Source organism: Canis aureus, chromosome X (assembly GCF_053574225.1).
Source record: "Canis aureus isolate CA01 chromosome X, VMU_Caureus_v.1.0, whole genome shotgun sequence".
NCBI classification, from domain to species: Eukaryota; Metazoa; Chordata; class Mammalia; order Carnivora; family Canidae; genus Canis; species Canis aureus.
Window position 1 is genome coordinate 110,310,529 of NC_135649.1, and position 19,780 is coordinate 110,330,308.

Below are 19,780 nucleotides of genomic sequence, written 5' to 3' on the forward strand. Positions count from 1 at the left end.
GAAGCTGGTTATGAATTCCTCATGAGATGGGTGATGGTTCATAGCTGAGATTGGCAATTTGTTTAAATAGGAAGAAGTGCACCTTGGAATAGCTCAAAGTCTTAGAAGGATAAAAGAATATTCAAGTTTTCCCATATGGGGCTGTTGGTAGTAATGGAGGGGAGGGGTTTGTCACCTGCAAACAAAAGGACATAAGCCAAGTTGAGAAGTCATTTAGGGTGTGACTGAGGTCAGAACCATATGGAGAAACTCCATGGGATGTTTTATTTCTTTTGGGGGGATAAAAGGACAAGAAGATTTTCTCCAGTAAAAGCTAAGCCTCTCCACATTCCCTAAAAGCTTAGAAGTATCTTCTTCAAACAATCTCAAGCCAGGAAATAGAACAACATACATTCCTGGTGTCCAAAGGCCTAGTGCTTAGATTTGTCCGGTGAGATAATTGCCTCCTGCACACAACTGTGTGAACTGATAGTCCTGTAGCATGTTTGACCCTTCCAGGGTCTTCTTCAGCCTCTTTGGATAACTACTGGTTCTTTAGAAACTATCTGAAAAGCAAGATCCACCAATGGGTGCTAAAATTAGTGGGTGAGGGGATCCCTGGGGGCTCAGTGGTGCCTGCCTTCGGCCCAGGGTTTGGTGCCTGCCTTTGGCCCAGGGTGTGATCCTGGAGTACCAGGATTGAGTCCCACATTGAGCTCCCTGCATGGAGCCTGCTTCTCCCTCTACCTGTGTCTCTACGTCTCTCTCTCTCTGTGTCTCTCATGAATAAATAAATAAAAATCTTTATAAATAAGTAAGTAAGTAAGTAAATAAATAAATAAATAAATAAATAAATAAATAAAATTAGTGGGTGAACATTTGAGGAAAAACAGACTCTCTTTCTGAAGGTATTTATTAATTACAGAGGGGAAAAACAGTAACCTAATGTGGAGCATCATAACAGAAATGCTTTAACCCATCGATCAAGATTAATACCACTAATAATTAGGCATGTCAACATCATGTGCCCTGTCATATGCCCTGAGAAGGGTACATTATCGCTTCTATAGTATTCTTGCCTAAAGTGCATAACTTCAATCTAATTAGGAGAAAATATCAGACAAACCCAAACTGAGGGACAATCTACAAGGTAACCGACTAGTACTCTCCAAAAGTCTCAAGGTCAGAAAAGACAAGGAAAGTCTGTGGAATATCACAGGTTGAAAGTGCCCAAGGAGGAGTAGATTCTAGAACAGGAAAAGGACATCGGTGAAAAGACTGGTGAAGTCTGAATTAGGTCTGTAGTTTAGTTAATAGTACTGGGCTAAAAGGGGTGCCTGGATCACTCAGTTGGTTGGATATCTGACTCTTGGTTTCTGCTCTGGTGATGGTCATGGTCTCGGGGTTGTGGGATCTAGCCGTGTGTGGAGCCCGGAGTTAGGCTCCACACTTCCCTGTGAGTCTGCTTGAGATTCTCTCCCTCTGCCCCTCCCCCCCTTGCATGCTCTCTCTCTCTCTAAAGTGAATAAATAAATCTTTAAAAAAATAGTACTGTGCTGATGTTAATTTTCTGGTCTTGGTGATTGTACTGTATTATAGAGGATGCTAACATTAGGGAAAACTGGGTAAAGTGTATATGTGAATTATCTGTACAAATCTGCAACTTTTCTCTAAGTCTAAACTTGTTTCAGAATAAAAAGTTAAAAGATAAGTTTCCTGGAAAAAGCCCCAGCAACCACCTAGCAGCATAATATTGCCCTACCAAGTACCTCAGTGCCTCACTGAACCAGATGGGGGTGCGTAATTATCTTTCTCCACATTCTGTGTTTAATTTCTACAAGTTGTAACTTGTGCAGCTCATCTCAGTCTCATGGGTAGCCTAGGAAAATGATATTTCATGTTTCAGGACTAAAAGGATAAAATTGAGAAGAGCCTCTCCAATTTGGTTTCACAAGCTTTATTACTTGTGAGAAATGCGTCTGTGAACAGGGAAATGCCAATGATGTAAAAAGATATATTTTTTTTAAAGGCTGAAACATGGAAGAGAGATTTTAAGGCATGAGGACTGCCAATTATTCGATTTTTTTTCCTTAAAAGCTGTGTACTTCTTTGGAGTCAGAATCCAATTGTTTCAAGTCTTTATTAATCAGTGACACCATTCATCAAATGGACACACTGGCATAATGAGCTCTCATAAATGCAGTGTTTGTGATCTTTCTTGGGTTATTAGAAGAAGGAGAGGGGGTGGAAAGAGTGAAATCACGCGGTCCCCCATCTACTTAGTCTAAAACATACTTACATATGCCACACCAAATTAACATCCTGTCATCTTTTCTGTTTCATCTCTCTCTCTCATCTCTATTTCTCTGTCTCACTTTGTCTCTTTCTCTTGCATGTATAATGAACGAACCGAGGGCACCCCCCTCCCCAGCCCTTAATTGAGGCAGTTCAGGTCAAATCATGATTGTTAATGGAAAGAAACCAAATCATTTGTCACAGAGCTTAATTTCGCCTGCATTGCCTGCTTCCCTGCTGTTATTGTACTTACAGTAGATGATAAAAGCAGTTGCTACAGCCTCTTCACAGGAAAACAAATCCCAGCTGCAATCTGAATCAAAGCACCTGGGGCTGTGGATCAGCTGGGATCGAGCAGCGCTTTTTCCAGCTTTGGTTGCTCCTCAGATTGATTGAAATGAACTACACCATTTTTGAATGAAAGTTAACTCCTGCATTTCCAAGTACTGTCTTTGGTCTCAAATGAGTGAGCCCTCAAGGTCACTCCTGAGAAAATATGGAGGCCTCAGCGCCCTTTGCTCATTATACCACCTCAGGACTTCCAGACTTCCCCCAAGTTTCTAAAACTACAGTTCATGGGCTCAGAACCTACTGTGTGCTAAGATGGAAAGTGACTATGTACACACTGAAAATTGGAGGTGTTGTCAAGAGGCCAGGAGAGCAGGTCCTTCCTGTGGGGAAAAAAACCAAAGCATTTGAGCCTTTGTGAAAATGATAGTTCTGTGGCATCCCATGATTTCCACACTGTCTCCAGTTTTCACCCTGTTGACTAATGACTACAGAAGTGGAGCTAGTTTTGAGACCTGACTTACAGATGGAGAAATAGGCATGTCTTTGCTCATAAAGGTGGTTTAGGGATTACTTGATAGCTGGAGGTCATGATCAGCCTTATGGCCAGCTACCTCCACCCCCAAAATAACCACGTGGGGCTCTGTTGGGGGCCAGTCTAAAGTGTGCATCAACGGTAGAGTATTCTTCCCTTTCAGTAGTCCAATCCTGGTCATGGCTCAATCCAGACTGTGTGTGTGGGCAGAATGTATGTGTATCTTGTGTTTATGTATGAGTGGGAATGGGGTATTGTTCGACATGAGAGAGAACAGAGCCTTAGAAGAGACATTGAGGGATGCCAGGCATCTTCCTGAGATGACCCATTCGTAATTTCTTTTTTTTTTTTTTTTTTTTTACATTTTTATTTATTTGTGATAGTCACAGAGAGAGAGAGAGAGGCGGAGACACAGGCAGAGGGAGAAGCAGGCTCTATGCACCGGGAGCCCGACGTGGGATTCGATCCCGGGTCTCCAGGATCGCGCCCTGGGCCAAAGGCAGGCGCCAAACCGCTGCGCCATCCAGGGATCCCCATTCGTAATTTCTGAAACCATTGCCTTTAAAGACTTACTCTGTAGGTCAAAGATTTCCAAGTCCAGCTAAACATCTGAATCACCTGGAGAAGCTTTAAAATGCAGATTCCAGGGTTCCATCCTAATCTTATTGAAGCAGAACTTTTAGGGGAAGGTCCAAGGAAAAAGTCTCCCCTCAGAGTCCAGCGGGTAGCTTAGACTAAGCTCCAGGTTTGAGAACCATGCTTTTCACCATTACTAACCAATCACTATCCTTTGACTTTATGGGATACAGAGAACAAGTCATAATAACTTAAAATATATTAAGCACTTATTATATGCACAGTGCTAAGAGCTTTACATGCAGTCTAATTTAGCCCTCACAATAGCCCTATGAGAAAGGTACTATTATTCTCATTTTGAGGAAACTGAAACTCAGAGAAATTAGGTAACTTGCCTGAGATTTCACAGCTTTAAGTGAAGAAATCAGGATTCACATACAAATGGTCTGACTCTGAGTCTAGGTTCTTACGTATTAGGCCATAATGCTTTGGGACACTGAGTATTCTCTTAGATCATTTGGCCCCAGGATGGAAGGGAGGGAGGGAAATAACTACTTCAAAAAAGAATGAAGCACAGTGTGCATGTGTATGACTGTGTGTGCTTGCACACATGAGTGTTAGCAATGTGGGGAGCAGATGGAGAACTGAAGAAACTTGTAGATGGGTGAGCCTGGGAGAAGAAGAGTGTGATGGGATACCAAAACAAGAATGAATTTTGGAATCAAGACTAAAGTGTGAATCTGACTTCTGCCATTTGTTAACTACATGATTTTAGGCAGGGCATTTAACCTCTCAGGGCTTTGGTTTCCCTATCAATAAATGAAAATAATAATACCTATATTGCAGGTTTATAGATTACAGATAAGGTTTATAAACTGATCTGTGCAGCATAGATCCTCAGTTATGGTAGTCATTACTAAATGTTAGTATATTGCAAAGGAAAAGGTCAGGAATCATCAAAGTACTGATGTCCTAACCCCAAATCAAAGCTTATTATCAGAAATAGTATCTGAAGACATAATTCCCAGTGGCTAGAAAAAACTCAGAACAAAATTCTTTTTAGAAAAAACTGCCTGGGAAACATTGCATCTTTAGATATGAAAGAAAGTAATCTAAAACACAGTTGTTTTCTGACCCATATGAAGAGTTATAGAAAAACTAGGAGGCTGATAAAGTCCTGAAGAGTGGATTTAAGTTCTTTCAGGTACCAAGATGGTCATAATGGATTAGTTGATTTTATCTCTTCTTAGCATCCTGTTCTCAAAGGCAGCCTTGTGTTTTCAGGCAAGATGATGCTGGTTCTAACCTAGGGACACAAGGGAAGAGACCTCAGGGAAGAACAAATTCTTCCCTAAGATGAAGATTGTATGTAGCCCAGTGTGTCCATTGGCTGGACATGGTCTTTGGAATTTTGCTGATGAGTTTGGACCCTAAATCTCAAAATGATGGTGAAAGATGGCAAGATATTTAGAAATTGTTCTACAAAAGCAAGAAAGGGACTACAGCCAAAAGATGACTAAGAGGGAAAAATAATAGTCCTCCATCATAGGAAGAATATAATGGTCCCAAGGAGAGTAATTAGATAACATAAAGAGGATTCTTGAGAAGGAGAATTCAGACTCTCAGGAACATTTTCTGCATGTCAGGACTTGTGAAATAGTGTTCCAAGAGAAGAGGCAGAAACTGTCTTCACTGAATCATGGAAAGTCAAGTGAAAATTGAACATGATAAAACACTCCAGCTGGGCATCTCCAATCTAGTTCTTGAAGATGCATTTGACAAGACTTAGATTTAAGAAAGATTTTGAACTATAGCCATAAGAATGAACAAGATATTGCTGCATGGAAAACATGGATAAATCTCACTCATGGAAAACATGGAAATCTCATTAAGTAAAATGTTAAGTGAAAAAGCTAGACACAAAGATGCATATGGTATGATTTCATTCATTTAAAAGTCCAGAAGAGGTCAAATTCATCTATGTGTTAAAAGTCAGGTATTACGATTATCTTTGGGGTGTAGTGATTGGGAAGAGACACAGATTTCAGGGGTGCTGATCATGTTGTTTTTTTTTTTATCTGGGTGCTAGTTATGTGGGTGTGTTCAGTTTGACTATCCATCGATTTGAGCACTTTTCTGTATACATGTTGTATTCAAGAAAAAGCTAATAAAATAAAGGTTTTATCTATAAACAGAGATCAATTTTTTAAAAGAGAAACAAATCCAAAATATCCAACTTCAGAGTTTATTTCTAACTGCTTCACCCATGAAAATTTTATCTTTTCTGGAACTGCAAATTCTTCAACTTTATATGCTGGTCAGAATAATCTTTTATTTTTTATTTTTTTTTTAATTTTTATTTATTTAGGATAGTCACACAGAGAGAGAGAGAGAGAGAGAGGCAGAGGGAGAAGCAGGCTCCATGCACCGGGAGCCCGACGTGGGATTCGATCCCGGATATCCAGGATCGCGCCCTGGGCCAAAGGCAAGCGCCAAACCACTGCGCCACCCAGGGATCCCACTGGTCAGAATAATCTTAATGTCAGTTTGGGTCTTCTGAGAAGCATATGCTAAGATGGGATTAGATGTGCAAGAGATTTATCTGAAGAAATTTATTTGAGATATAAAGGGGAAGGAAACATGGAAAGAGCTTTTAGGCCAAAATACAGATTTGACACCTTTGTAAGGAGAGAGGGGGAGGATAGAAGATTGAATAGGAAGACCTTCAGACCATAGCATGGTCCTAAGAAAATCTTGGCCAGTTTGATGGGATGTTTTGAGCACATACTGCTCAGTGTAGGAATATTGCACTAGGCAGAAATAGTGTTTTCTAGTATCCTTGCCCTGCTTAGTCTTGGCTGGGTGCAGCCCAGAGGATGTGTGGCCTTGGCTTAAATACAATGGTGAATTTAGAGGTGCAACAGTTTGAGGCTGTCAGTCAAACATACTCCCAGCAAGCAGATCCTCTTGAAGGGAAATCTGGGCCAGTGCATGTCCATGCCCATCACACCTAGGTATGTGGTGATGATGCTCATGAGATAGGAGTTGGCTACAGGTTGCTCCAGGCACAAAAGTTAGCTAGCATGCTATAGAAGTCAAGGTGAAAGTACTCCAGCTTATTTCCTTACTGCTTAATAGTAAGAAAAGAGGGAAAGACAAAATGTGTCAAATACCACATAAATATAGTTGTTTCTAAATAGCATTTTTCAAAGCTTGCTGAGAAATGAAGAGAGCTTCTTAAAAGAGGATAAAATGCTTCTCATGTTCCATTTAGGCCCGCTTTTTAGAGAATATTCCTTTAGCTACTTAAAGAAAAGTGACTCTTGTTATATTCCATCAGGGTCATGGCACAAGATAATGTGAGTATTGTGATACTAGGGTTTTGAGTCCTCTTTCATTGATTTAACTACCCAAATTCTCAAGGATGAGAAGCTGGTGGTTTGAATTAGTGGCATCTTTCCCACAACATATAGGTTTCTTTTTCCATTTATCTTATCATCTATACCTACAAACAAAATCCAATTACTAGCCTCCCTAGGGGCCTTTAATGTATTGACAAAATTGCTGACTTCATTGTGATATCTCTTCTTTAGGCTAGCTGTTCCTCCTGCAGGCTACCACCACAGATTCCCACAATTTAAGGAAAAGTAGAATTGTTCAACTGTCTATTCTTTAACAGTGGGGAGTGGCAAATTATGCAACATATATAGATGCAAAATACAAGGAGCACTTCTCGTTCAGACAAGATAATATAGACACATATCTTCTTGTGCCTTCCTGATAAGGACAACTATAAACCCTGGAACAAGAGGTGGCCAAAGATCTCTGAAAGGTGGTAAAAAGAATACAAGGGAATTCCCTCAACCTAATATAGGGCATGTACGAAAAGAAACCACAGCTAACATCATACTTGATAGGGAAAGACTGTATACTTTTTCCTGATGATCAGAACAAGGCAGTCATGTCTGCTTTCACCACTCTTATTCAAAAAAGCACCAGAAGTTTGAGCCACTGCAATAAGAAAAGAAGAAAACAAATAAAAGGCGCACATATTGGAAAGGAGGAAATTAACTGTCCCAGTTTACAGACGGTATGGTTGCCTACATAGAAAATTCCAGAGAATCTACAAAAACCTCCTAGAACTAACTAATAAGTTCAACACAGTTCCTGGAAACAAGATCAACATGTAAAAATCTATTGCTTTTCTATATACTAACAATGAACATGAGGAAACAAATTAAAAACACTTTATGGTCACTCCAAAAAAATTAAATCTTTATTATGAGTCTAATTTATAGACTCTGTATGCTGAAAATTACAAAGTGCTGATGAAGAAATCAAAGAAACCTTAAATAAACCAAAAGCATAGCACAGGGCAGCCCTGGTGGCACAGCAGTTTGGTGCCGCCTGCAGCCCGGGGTGTGATCCTGGAGTCCTGGGATTGAGTCCTATGTCGGGCTCCCTGCATGGAGCTTGCTTCTCCCTCTGCCTGTGCCTCTACCTCTCTCTCTCTCTCTGTGTGTGTCTCTCATGAATAAATAAATAAAATCTTTTTTAAAAATGGTAATTAAGAGGTCAACGTTTCTTTAAAAAAAAGCACAGCACATTCATGAGTTCGAATATTCAACATGGTAAAATGTCAATTCTTTATAAGTGGATCTGTAGGTTTAATGGAATTCTGATAAACATCTGAGCAATTGTTATGGCCCTAGAAAGGCTTATTCTAAAATTTCTATGGAAAAGAAGGGAACCTAAAATTGTTAAGACAGTTTTGAGAAAGGAGGAAAAAACCCAGAAAGAATCCATATAATCAATATTAAGGCTCACTTCGTAGCTACAGAAATCAAGACAGGTTGGTACCAACAGAGGGTTAGACTTCAATCATTGGAACAGAATAGAGAAACCAGAGAGAGACCCGCACAAGTGTGGCCAAATGATTTTTGATAAAGGAATAAAAACAATTCAGTGAAAGATAGCCTATTCGACACATAGTACCAGAGCATTGGACATCCAGTTTTCACTATGAGTCTCTACCAAGGAACCAACTGATAGAAGGAGTGAAGGAGGTAGTCGAGGATGGTGGTAGTCTGCAACTTATGAAATGCTCTTGCCACGTTTGGGGGCATTCCCTGTAAGGCGGAATGTCCGTGACTGAGAAACCAGCTCTGTCCCATGCAGACAGCAACGTGGCCATCACAGACTGGTGGGAAATTCTTTAGTGAGTGGGACCAGGTGGTGGAGCTGTATGTTCGGCGGAAGGCACGAGAGCCAGGCAGAGAAGCAGACCCCAAAGTCTGATCCTAGGGCTGAGGCCAGTGTGGGAGGGGGTCACGGAGAGGATGACTGGGGAGTGCTGTGACTCAACTTGGTGGCTGAGCGACGCCTTGGGAACACAAGGAGCTCGGACGGGAGATCCTGTGTCATGTCCCACCCGACACACTGCTGGTCTGGTTCAGAAATTGGGCAGGCATAATCGTAGGGATGAAGAGCATGAGAGGAGTCACCTGCGAGGGGCCGAGGTGGGCAGGGGCTGACGTCGAGCAATCTCCCAGGAGCCCGGATGTGGACCTGGCACAGAGAGGCCACAAATGCAAAGGACAGCAAGGAAAGCTGCTGGCCGTCCTGGCAAGAGAGATTTCACCTTGTTCTCTTTTCCTCTTTCTCTGAAATTGTTCTGCTCATAAAATTCTAGATTTTGAGAAATTCTAGCAGCTGAAAACAGCATGATTAAAGCCCCTTCTAGGGGATCCCCGGGTGGCTCAGCGGTTTGGCACCTGCCTTCAGCCCGGGGCGTGATCCTGGAGTCCCGGGATCAAGTCCCGCATCGGGCTCCCTGCATGGAGCCTGCTTTTCCCTCTGCCTGTGTCTCTGCCTCTCTCTGTCTCTATCATGAATAAATAAATAAACCTTAAAAAAAAAAGAAAGGAAAGGTAAGTCTGACACCTGGAGAGAGAAGAGAACTTGGTTTGTGTAAAGCTGTGTGTGTGTGTGTGTGTGTGTGTGTCTGCTGAACATCATTTTCCCCGTCGGAAGGCTGGGTCGTGTGGGGTCATCTCTGAGCCTGCCTGTTCTTGGTCCTTCACGTGCCGGTATTTCAAACACCGTCGTGTTATAGTTGGCATTGTTTTCCCATCCAGCAAAATAATTTAGCTCTCCAAAACCAAATCTGAGTCTATTTTCCTCTTAATCAAAATCCACTACCTATTATTTCATGCCCCATGACTCCAGGTCTCTTTCCCGGCTTTAATTTTTGTTTCTGGTCCCCTTTTGCTGATAAACATGCACTCTTCTTTGTCTCCTGCAGCCTGGCTCCTCGCTTAGCTTGTACGGAGCTCCCCACTAATGTGGACAAACCCTGATAGCCTCAGGTGACAGTCACATGGCTCCAAACCCAGTCTGGCCACCTGCTTCCTCCACATGGAAAAGGAAGGTTGTAAGGCTCGTACTAGGTAAGGGGTATTGAAGCCCCTTGGGAATAAGAGACCAAAGCACAAATGTGAGGGGAGAGAATCGTGATTAGCCATGGCTTACTGAAGGCGTCTTACCTAGAGAGAAGGAAGGTGGGTTCTGTGGGAGGTGTAGGCCATGCCCCCTCCCCATGATGACAGTCAGGTCAGAAAGATGGGACTTCATGGGGAAGACAGCTAGAGAGAGCAGAGCAAAACCACTCAGAGCACTGAGAGAGCCAGAGATAGAACTAAGCTCTCCTGCCCCTGGCCCCTGGGCACAGGACTCTGAGCCCTTTGTTGAGGCAGGAGCAGGCCTGGGAGGCGCTGCTGGGATGAGAACCACCATGTATGGGCTGGCCTTCTTTATTTTTTTAAAAATTTTTATTTATTTATGATAGTCACAGAGAGAGAGAGAGAGAGAGAGGCAGAGACACGAGCAGAGGGAGAAGCAGGCTCCATGCACCGGGAACCCGACGTGGGATTCGATCCTGGGTCTCCGGGATCGTGCCCTGGGCCAAAGGCAGGCACCAAACCGCTGCGCCACCCAGGGATCCCCGGGGCTGGCCTTCCAACTTGGGCAGAGCTGTGGGCTTCAACCGTCTTCTTATTTATACTTGTCCTTAAAGTCAGATTACAATATCAATTGCTCACCTACTTCCTCTCTCCGCTTGTTTTTGTCACATCTCTTGATCCCAGGATGGCCCCTACCCCATCTGGGTGAAGCAAAACAGAACAAAATAAAGCAAAACAAAACTAATCCTCTTACTGCATCTGCAGCTATCTCAATAAAAATCTACCCCCCCCAAAACCCCTATACAGTGTAAAAATCAAGTAATATTGCAAATGAAGAAATAATGTTTGCTAGTGAAGGAGCCTTTATAGCAAATGAACAATCTTCCTTATTCTGTATGTGCCTGTGTAGTTATTTTTTTTAATTATTTTTTTTATTTTAAGAGGGCTTCATGCCCACATGGGGCTTGAAGTCATGACCCCAAGATCAAGAGTCACATGCACTAATGACTGAGCCAGCCATGGACCTCTGCATGTATAAGTTTTACATCTGGATTTTGTATACTTAGATATTCCTAAAGTAGGATCCTATTATGTTCAGACCTTAGAGTTTGTATTACTTACCTAATACCTCAATAATATCCTCTTATATGTTCTCCAACTCTTTGGTTGCTTACAATAAGTGTTTATTCTCATTCTCACAGATGTGTAAGTTGAATGAGGATTGGCTGGTCTAGCTTGGGCTCAGTTGGACAATTCTTCTTCAGAGTGCAGACCTAGACAAGTTTGGGTCTGTGAATAGTTTGGCTCCAGTACTGGTGCACATGTGTCTCATCCTCTTTGGGCTAATGGGCTACCTGAGGCGTGTTTTTCCATTTTTGATGACAGATTTACAAAAGAGGCAAGCAGAAACATGTGACATCTCTTAGGGCCTAGAATTGGCATCCCATCCCTTTTGCCTATATTCTATTGGTGAAGCAAATCATACTGCCAAGACCAACATCAATGGGTAGGAACATGTACTTCCCCTCTTGCAGAGCTGCAAAGCCACATTGATGGCAAAGGTCATGGGTACTTGGAGGAGTGAAATATTCAAAGTATTAACACAATCGGCCAGAACTGGAAGACAGAGAGAGTGGCTTTGTGTAGGGAATGACTCAAAGGAATCCTGTTAGCTTGCTAGGGCCTCCATAACAGAATACCACACCCTGGGTAACTCAAGTTTATAGTCTCATAGTTCTGGAGGCTAGAAGAACAAGATCAAGGTATGGGTTTCTTCTGAGGCTTAACAGATGGCCACCTTCTTGTTATGTCCTCCTATGGCCTCTTCCCTGTGCACATACATCCCTGATGTCACTCTGTGTGTTGTAATCTCTGCTTATAAGGACAAAAGTCATATTAGAATACACCCTAATGGCCTCATTTTAACTTAATCACCTCTTTAAATGCCCTGTCTCCAAATACAGAGTCATTTTCTGAGCTACTGGGGGTTAGGATTTCAGCATTTAAATTTTGGGTGGACTTAATTCAGCTTATAAGAGGCATTATCTTTTAAGTAGCTCAAAGTACTTTATAGGGGAATTTACTGAATTGGTCATTACAAGATGAAGAATTCAGGGACAAGGGAAGTGGGAGGAGTCCAAATAAGGCTGTTAAGGTGAATTAGACCAACTTGAGAGAGCAGCTATAGAATAAATACTGGAATAAAGTTCTCTTGTGACAGATACCTGGGATTTTTCACTGCCTAAGGCCACCTGAGGTTGCTTATTAGTGAAATAAGTCAAAGGAAATATAAGAGAGAAATCAATCTGCATTTGGCAATAGGGGTCTGCATATTTTAATCCTGCTGACCTCAAAATCAATACAATTCAGGCCAAGTGTTCTGGTCACTTTTGTCTTAGTCACCCCTACAAAAATTACCTGTCAGCAGTAGAGTTTGTCATTTTGAGAGGGGAAAATTTAGTCTATAGCATGAATATTCCTAGTGGAAAGGTACAGGAAGCCCCCAACCTGAGTAGATAACTCTGCCTACAAGTCAAGAAGCCTGGTGGCCTCATTCTTTGTAAAACAACAAAATCCAAAACTATTAAAAGGCCCCTTTATAATTTAAATTAATGAAGCTGGTGGCAAACTTTACCAAAAGTCACCAGAAGAGAAATGGTTGGATCCATTAATATGATTAGTCATATGCTTTATTGTTTACTTAGGAAAGATGTAATCTGTGTGGTTTAAAGATGATAGCTTCTTCCTTAATTTTAAGGAGAAATTCTCCTTTCAGAGAATTAGGGGCTAGTAATGGATTTTCTAGTAATGAAATTAGTGTTAATGCATCCAATATACAAAGGCAGTAGTAACCATTTAAAAGCAAAGGAAGCACAACTGTACTATCACAGACTTCTAAACCTTTTTTGGCTGTTTCCTCTCATTTTAAAATTCACTGTGCTTTCTACTCTTGAAACTTGGGAGTTAATGAAGTGGGGAGTGTAGACAGGATGGCAAGATCCCTATTTGCAAAATAAATCTCTCTTTTTTATTATGTAATTTACAAATGTCAAGCATCAGGATTCAAGTGAACGCTGAAAAGCTTTTATTTCCTTCCTATTCTTGGTGGTGGGAGGTGGGGTGGAGGTGGGGGTTTAGAAAAGGCAGGAACTCTTTTTTCTTTCAAGATTTTATTTAAATTGTAGTTAGTTAACATATAGTGTATTATTAGTTTCAGGCATAGGACTTAGTGATTCATCACTTACAACAAGTGTCCTCCTTGATCCCCACACCCAGTTACCCCATCCTCCCACCTGCTCCCCTCCAGCAACCTTCAGTTAGTTCCCTACAGTTAAGGGTCTCTTATGGCTTGCCTCCTCTTTGTTTTTATCTTATTTTATTTTCTTCCCTTCCCTTATGTTCATCAGTTATGTTTCTTAAATTTTACATATGAGTGAAATCATATGGTATTTGTCTTTCTCTGACTGACTTATTTCGCTTAGCATAATACCCTCTAGTTCCAGCCACGTCACTGCAAATGGTAAGATTCTTTCTTTTTTTTTTAATTTTTATTTATTTATGATAGTCACAGAGAGAGAGAGGAGAGAGAGAGAGAGAGAGAGAGAGGCAGAGACACAGGCAGAGGGAGAAGCAGGCTCCATGCACCAGGAGCCCAATGTGGGATTTGATCCCGGGTCTCCAGGATCGCGCCCTGGGCCAAAGGCAGGCGCCAAACCGCTGCGCCACCCAGGGATCCCCGGTAAGATTCTTTCTGATGGCTGAGTGATATTCCATTGTACATATATGCTACATCTTCTTTATCCATTCATCTGTCGATGGATATCTGGGCTCTTTCCATATTTTGGCTACTGTGGACAATGCTATAAACATTGGGTTGCAGATGCCCCTTCGAGTCACTATTTTTGTATTCTTTGGATAAATACCTACTAGCACAATTGCTAGTTCGTAGGGGTAGCAGCACTCTTCTGATTTTCAAGCAAATTATACAGATTTTCAATGAAATGGATCCAGATTGAATTGGAAAATGAACTGAAATAATGCTAACAGCCTAGAGCAATGCTACAGACCAGCAAGTACCATGCATGGCAGGCAAGGGTGGCTTCTATTTATTCACTCATTTACTCATCCTTTATGTACATATGCATTTCTTTCGCTTTTCTTATTTGATGACTTTTATCATAGATGCTGAGTTTTCAGTGAGGCACTTATGCTAACACTTTAAGAATATCTCTCTAGAAGAAAAACTTTTCTTAAAGTTGCTGGGCATTTTTCAATAACATTGAATTAGATAGGGTTTCCTCAACAGATGGGCACCAAATACAGATACACAGAACAGAAGACTTTTTCCAGTGAGTCTTCTATCCTCACCTCTATGTTATGTATCATTTGCCTGTCCTTCTGTCCTAGGCAATCCGATTCAAAGTTGTCCAACTTAACGCAAAGCTCAAATCAACACAATGACATTTATTTGTTCATCTAAAGCACCAATTTTTTGTCATCCCTTTGGATTGTCTTTCTTTTTGGGGGGGGTTGTCTTTCAAATGACATTGGAAAGTAATCTTGAGCCCTTGTTGGTAGAAAATGTATTTTTCTTTTTTCTTTTTTGTTCTTTACTATTTAATTTTGTTTTATAAATAGGTAATACATTCATATGATTTGCAAATCAGAATAACATAAAAATCTATGTTGAGAGGTCTCACTTCTATTTCTTCCCTATGTTCCTGTTACCTGTTCCTTTATCCTTTAGAGGTAATCACTTTTATTAATTTCTTATATATTCTCTAATACAATGCAAGAAAATATAAAAACATATTCTTTTTCTTACACAAAAGATAGCATATATGTGGCCCTCTACCCCAGAGGCATGCATTCTGGAGTTAGTACCAGATCTGCATGGAGAGATCTTACTCATTCTTTTTTTTTTTTTTTACATTTGCATAGTATTCCTTGCATGGTTCTCTTGGAGTTTATTTAGCCAGTTTCCTATTAATTGTCATGGGATTGTCCTAATCTTTTTGCTGTTATAAGCAATACTGCAATGAAGGAGTTGTATACATTTTATTTTATATCTGTGAGAGTGTATCCATAGACTAAATTCCAGAAGTGAAATTATTTGGTCAATGGATAAATACATTGAAATTTCGATAGATACTGTCAATTTGCTTTCCATTAGTTGTACCATGTGTATTCCCCTACTGTCCCACCCCCTAACTATGTGTTTAAGTTCCTGTGTCCCCGCAGCACAGTAGGAAGTGATGTACTTAGAAACCTAACTTGGTACTGAAAGTGCTCAACATTCAAACATTTGCTCTGACCATAGTCTCTAGTGCTGTAAATCCAAGTAACATTGCCTGAACTTTCTGCTGTGTACAATTCAATCCTTTTCTTTTAAAATGTTTAAATTGTGAAATACAACACATCCACATAGAAAAGGGCATAAAACAAGAATGCATAGCTTAATCAATTATCATGAAATGAATACACATGAACCACAACCCAGGTGAAGAAATAGAGCATTTATAATATTTCAGAAAGCTCTTGGTATGTCCCTCCTTCCTCACAAAGAAGTCACTATCCTACTTTTTTCCTTTGTATTCTTTATACTTTGACTTTTTATATATCACAACCTTAAACATTCTATCTTAGGCTTGCCTGTTTTTAAACTTGATGTAGATAGAACAATATAGTCTGTACTCTTTTTTTATTGTGGTAAAATTTATATAACATAAAATTTACAACGTTAATCATTTTTAAGTATACAGTTCAGTGATATTAAATACATTCTCATTGTTATGCAACCATTACCACCGTTCTATCCCTAGAACTATTTTCATCTTGTAAAATTGAAACTCTATATCTGTTAAACAATAACTCCCCATTCTTCTCTCCTCCTAGCCCCTGGTAACCACTGTTCAATCTTCTGTCTTTATGATTTGACTACTCTGAGTACTTCATATTAAGTGGAATCATACAGTATCTGTCTTTTTGTAATTGGCTTATTTCACTTAACATGATGTCCTGGAGGTTCATCCATGTTGCAGCATTTTGAGGAATTTCCTTCCTTTTAAAGTCTGGATAATATTCTATTCTATGGAGAGACCACATTTTGTTTATCCATTCATCTGTTGATGGACATTTGGACTGCTTCCACTTCTTAGTGCTGGTGATTAATGCTGCTATAAAGATCAGTATAAAAGAATTGGTTTGAGCCCTGCCTTTAATTCTTCTGGGTATATACTCAGAAGTAGAATTGCTGGATCATACGGTTCATATAAATAGAATAATATAGTCTGTACTCTTTTGTGTCTGACTTGTTTCAGCTAAATTTTGTTGGTGAGGTATATTCATGTTGATGCATGTAGCTGTAGTTCATTCGTTTTTTAGGTCTGTCCCATTGTAAGAATATGCTATAATTTATCAATTTCATTTTTGATGTTTCTGTGAGTTGTTTATAATTTGGGGCCACTAATACCAATCGTTCCACTATGAACATTTTGGCACATGCCTCTGATGCACACATTTCTACTTCCTATACTCCTATATACTCCTATACTCCTATATACTTCCTATACTCTACTTCCTATACTCAGCAATTGGAATTGCTGACTTATAAGGATGTGTACTTTTAGCCTTAGTTGACTTGGATTGTGTTACTGTGAAAATAGTAAGAGAACCTATTAAGTTAGACAGATTCTGGTTTTGAATTTTATTTTAAAACTGCTTCTAAAAGATAACTTCATTTTTTAAGGATTGTATCAAACTTTTGTTCTGTTCTTGGGTATATGTAGACCCCCCCATTTATGAGCAAGGTTTCCATGCATGAGCAATGACCCATAGGACACAGAAAGGTGGCTGCTAATGTCTCCTAGACATCTAGAACAGGAGCTAGCAAACTAAAGCCCCACAATCTGTTTTTGTCAATAAAGTTTTATTGGCACATAGCCATACCCATTCATTTACATATGGCTACTTGTGTGCTACAGCAGCAAAGTTGACTGATTATGGCCAAGACTCTATAGCCCATAAAGCCCAAAACATTTACTACCTGGCTACTGGTGCCATGACAAATTACCACTAATATAGTGGCTTAAAACAACACGAATTTATTTTATAGTTCTGTAGGTCAGAAGTCTGACAGGGTCTCACACGGGCCAAAATCAAGGAATTGGCAGGGTTGATATTCTCTTCTGACACCTCTAAGGGAAAATCCATTTCCTTGCCTCTTCCAGCTTCTAGAGGCTGCCTGCATTCCTTGGCTCCTGGCTCCTTCCTCTGTCCTCAAAGCCAGCAATGTTGCATCTCTGTGTGCCTTTCTTCCATAGTCACATCTCCATCTGACCACTGCTAGGAAAACTTTTCTGATTTTAAGGACCCATGTGATTAGATTAGGCCTAATCAGATAGTCCAGGATACCCCTCCAACCTCCCCCACCACACACACACACCAAAGATCCTTAATTTAATCGCATCTTCAAAGTCTTTTCTACCATGTAGGGTAACATATTCATAGGTTCTGAGAATTAGGATGTGGACATTTTTGTGGGCCATTATTCTATCTAGCACACTAACCCTTTACGGAAAGTTTGCTGACTTCTGATCAAAAACCAAAGGTTGAGAAATTTCTAGTTGGAATCTAATGTAATCTGATAGAAATATAGCTTCCTGGTCAAGAATTTGGCATTTCCGCAATCCCTAGCTTCTCTCCCAATCCACTTAAAGTCATCCCAGCAAATGAGACAAGTGAAGGAGCTACATTATTGACACTTCAGTACTGTGGAGGAATTAAAATATGGACAATTCCTTGATGTCTTTCTCTTAGAAAATTTTCTCTGTTGTGTCTGACTTTCCCCATGGACTTAAATATGCTTCTCAGCATCAAATTCAGTCATAATCTCTCCCAACAGGCCAGCAGGTCCTTACTTATCTTTTAGTATTCTGATTGGCATTAGCGTTTTCCAACTCAGTTGAAAATGACCTCACTGAGATCACATTATAAAGCCCTATTAAACACGATTGGCAATATAAAGCAATCAACAGCTACCTTTCCCACATTTATTGAACATCTGAATAGTCTGTCAGCCTGTCTCTACCTTCCAGCACATTTCCTCAGGAAACAAATATTTAGGAAACACTATTTGCCTGTTCTTTTGCTCTTGCTTTTCAGCAATTCTATATGATAATCATTTTATTTCTCCCCTTCTGAATTCCAAGATTGTATACCTACCATCGTTTTTGTTTCTAATTATAATCCCCCTCATTATCAGATCACAAAGTGATACTTTGTTCTGCTTCCTTCAAGCCTTTAGCACTTTAAGAATTCATTCAAAGCTCACTTTAAATGTTTTTTCAAGATCTCGTTGCTTTACTCATGTTTTTCAATCAGCATGTTGTTGGCTCACCCTTAATGTATAGATTTCCTTGATTTTTTTCCCTTGAGGGGAAAAGTCATAAAACATAAAGGAGAGTAAGATAATTCTTATATTTTAGCCACCACCTGGTACTTACATCTTCAATGGGGATAGACAATAAATTTTGCTTTTTAAAAAATTTTATTTTTTGAGTATCTCTATACCCAACATGGGGCTCAAACTCACAACCCCAAGGTCAAGAGTTTGTGCACTCCTACCGACTGAGCCAGTGAGGCATTCCTAGGCAATACATTTTAGAGTAAGTTTTGGAAAGACTGAAGCATTAGGATTTCATGTTTTGTGTGTATTTTTTGAAATTTTGGAGTGAATCTTTTGATCAAAATCTATACAAAATAAATTCAAAATTCATTCTATTATTATTTGCAATTAAATGAATGTATCTTGAATTTAGTCTACTTAAATGTGTACAATATAAATATTTTTGAATAGAAATTCCATACTAGGTAGGATAAATCCTTGTTACCCTATAAGACAGTCTAAGACTGTTGCTTCATCAAGAAATATCAACCCTCAGAGAAGTCACTAGTGTGTAACCAAAGGGCTGGCCACTGGGGCCGCTCCTGCACCTGACTTGAGACTGGGAGGGATCCCAGGTACCCAGGGGATATGGTTTAACCATCAGGTATCAGCTGGGAGGCTGTGCCTCCAGCCACAAGATAGTAGTTGGGGTTGGCAGGGGCTGTCACTAGTGAATTGCCTACCAAAAGCCCTGAGTAACAAGGTATTTCTGGAAATGTTCTTCATATGGTGTGGGGCTGGTTAGGGGGATTGCTGTGAAGTCCAGGAGAAGATCCCAAAGTAGGGACTAGGAGGCACCAATCAGGAGGTAGTAGGGAGGATATCGCTGGAGAAGACATTTGGTGATTAATTGAATGAGAGTATCAAAGGAATGCCTGATAGAGATCAGAAATCCCAAATTGCTTCAGCAATTTTCAACTCATGGCATATCTTGCTTCACCTCTGTCCCCAGCCAGCCCCCCGCTGAAGTATTTTGAAGCAATCCAAGACATCACATCACTTCATCTACAAATAATAAGTGTTTCAGTATGTATCCCTAAGAGATGAGGATTCTGTTAAAAAAATAACAACAATACGATTATCACACCTTAAAAATCTTACAACATGAACACTTAGGGCTGTCTGTGAATAGCGTAAACCATTTCAGAAGAAAGTAAGAACCTTGTTGGTTGCCGAATTGGTGGATGAATGTTTACTGAG

The 19,780-nt window shown here is 40.3% G+C and overlaps 1 protein-coding gene across 9 annotated transcripts in view; it reads left to right on the forward strand.

The window, feature by feature from the left end:
- RAI2 (retinoic acid induced 2) overlaps positions 1 to 19,780 on the forward strand; it is a 388,350-nt gene that overhangs the window by 104,326 nt on the left and 264,244 nt on the right. For 6 of the 9 annotated variants that reach the window (XM_077889284.1, XM_077889277.1, XM_077889287.1 and 3 more), the window contains one exon: positions 9,978 to 10,122. The exons of the other annotated variants lie outside the window; for them this stretch is intronic. The gene's annotated coding sequence lies outside the window, so the exon portion shown is untranslated. The remainder of the gene's footprint in view (positions 1 to 9,977; positions 10,123 to 19,780) is intronic. 9 annotated transcript variants of the gene reach the window in all.